At 40.4% G+C, this 2,500-nt stretch overlaps 1 protein-coding gene across 2 annotated transcripts in view; it reads left to right on the top strand.

Annotated features, from left to right (window-relative positions):
• Positions 1-2,500, top strand: part of LOC137992015 (uncharacterized) — a 29,054-nt gene that overhangs the window by 19,134 nt on the left and 7,420 nt on the right. The window lies entirely within an intron of this gene.

Genomic DNA, 2,500 nt, shown 5'->3' with positions numbered 1-2,500 from the left:
ACAAGACTAGATGAGATGCAACATCTAGATGAGATGCAACATCTAGTCTTGTTTTAACTTTTCAACCAAATCATTTATTTCTGCTCTATCTAACGATATCGAGCACTCTATGCAGACAAGTCGATTTCCTGTCTACTTATATATATATATATATATATATATATATATATATATATATATAATAAAATAGCAAAAGAATAAATTAATTAATCAAAAAGAAAAGTCTTAAGTTGTTTCTTAAAAACGTCAATGGTCATATTACTCCTTAAGGCGGGTGGAAGTTGATTCCATAGCCTCGGTGCACATGATGAAAAAGGGCGTCCACTAGTCCGGTCTGTTAGGTCGAAAATCGTGACAAATCGCGTAAAAGCACCAAATTCGGTACAGATGTTCCTTTTGACGTAAGAAACAAATTTAGAAGGGGTGCCACGTGATTTGGCTTTCTGGGGGGGCATGAGGCTCATAGAAATTACGCAATACTCAAATGCTGGCATGAAAGCGAGGCTGTGGCATTTAATGTGTTTATTACGTACCAGGTTTGACGAATGCCGTTGCAAAATGACTAACGTACATTACTCAGACTCGGTTTTGTGTTTGTGTCCATAAAAGGTCATTTGCCTTGATCACGTGGCATTCTTATGATGCTTTGAGCGCACTTATATCAAGGAGTGTTTTTGTTGCGTTTTACACATTCAATTTTTAACATCTGCGGCTAGATATCGTAAATGGTTGTTATTTGTTGCTCTATTTTTAAGGATTTGTGTTCTGTCAGCCTCCAGAGCAACTACAGAGCTCAGTACATGGTAGATTGGCTTTGAAACATTTGCAACGACCACTTTTGCAACCTTTCTTACATCCACACTTCAGCAATTCATTGCACGCCTTAGAGGCTTCTGGAAGTACGGTCCAGCGGGGTCTCCATCTATTATTCTCCATTTTCCATCCAAAATCAGACGGGGATGGGTAAAATTGTTGCTCATCAAGGGACGTCCAGATGCTTGCTTGGTAAAGAGCTCTGTTAGAATGATTCAACAGGGCATCCTAATAAACAATAGAAATTATATATAAATTCTTTACACAAGTATAATTTTAAACAAACGCGCACCGCTTATTTTCATGTACTTCATAAATTAAACTCTCTAATAGCCCAAGTAGAATAACTATAGGTTTAAGTCCAGCATAGCCTTATGATAGGCTTTGGTTAGTTAAAATAAAATTGATAAGTGGATTCAATACAAGAAAAGGTTGGGTTAGTTGAAATGTTTCTAGTCTTTACGCTAAACTCTCTTTTTTTTTTCGCGTTGTCCTCACAGGTGTTTACCTATCACAAATTTAGCCTATCAAAGACAAAAACAACTAAAAATTTGTGTATGATAGGTAGTTACCTCTGTTGGGGGAATGTTTTCTAGCGCCCGATTCTTTTTTGTGAACAGTTCTCGTCGAGCAGTGTTCACATCGGTAGCAAGGCTGGTCCTGTCATAAAGTATCACCACAAAGCGCTGAAGAACATCAAATACAGGAGTGTTGATCTCAAGTGGAATGAAGGGGCTATCGTTCACAAAACGGAAAGCTTCTGTGGCTTCAGGGTACGCTTTCCAGGCCTCCCACGCAGATTTCTTTCCTTTCCCCAGGAATGCTGACATAGTGTCGCAACCGGTAAACGCGTGAAAAAATGGAAGCGCACGGCATTTCTCCTTGCCCAAATACTCACAAATGGTGTTAACAGAAAGCAGCTGAAACTTCTTTCCCATCCCAAAGGTGACCCAAAAGCTCAATCCAGACCAAATTGAAGACAAAGTGTGGAACTGCGCAATTAGAATGACAAGAACATCTGTGTCAACAGTGCGAACCAAGACACTTCTTCACCCCTCATCCAAAGCATCTCTAACGTGTACAAGAATCCTCGTGTCTGCTTCTTCGTGGTTGCAGCTACGCATTTGGTTCCTGGGGCAACTGGAGATGACGTTTTCACCTAATATAAAGGACGATACAGTCAGTGTAAGTGTTCATCAAGACTTGATGGACATAAAAAAGAAGTTTGAACGGTGTCTATATAATCCTTCCCAAAACGTGTTTAGCATCTTACCTGAAGTTATGTAGACAACTCTGTCAGCTGGAAAGGAAGCTGTTTCAACTGGCTTGGTTAAGAAGTCGAACATTTCCTTCTTGTTAAAGGAATCTTCGAGAAATGCCTGCCAGTTCTGAGGTAACTTGACATGCCCAGCTTCCTTTCGTCTCACGCCTTTTCCTCTCTTCTCACGGGCAGATTCTTTCAGACTTGCCACTCGGTATTCATCCCACACAACGTCAAATCGTTTGGTACTGTTCAAGTGGTTTTCAAGGAAAGGTAAGAATCTGGAGTCTGCATATTCAGAAAACGTACCGACAGATGAAACTGGAAGCGCATGCACAATAGCTGCTCCATCAAAAACTTTGACATCGTAAGATGCTGGTGGTGGAGGTGGCGGTGTTTCTTTGTTGACGCATGAAATCAAATCAG

Source organism: Montipora foliosa, chromosome 2 (genome assembly GCF_036669935.1).
Source record: "Montipora foliosa isolate CH-2021 chromosome 2, ASM3666993v2, whole genome shotgun sequence".
Classification (NCBI taxonomy): Eukaryota; Metazoa; Cnidaria; class Anthozoa; order Scleractinia; family Acroporidae; genus Montipora; species Montipora foliosa.
This window is presented reverse-complemented; position numbering and strand designations above follow the sequence as displayed.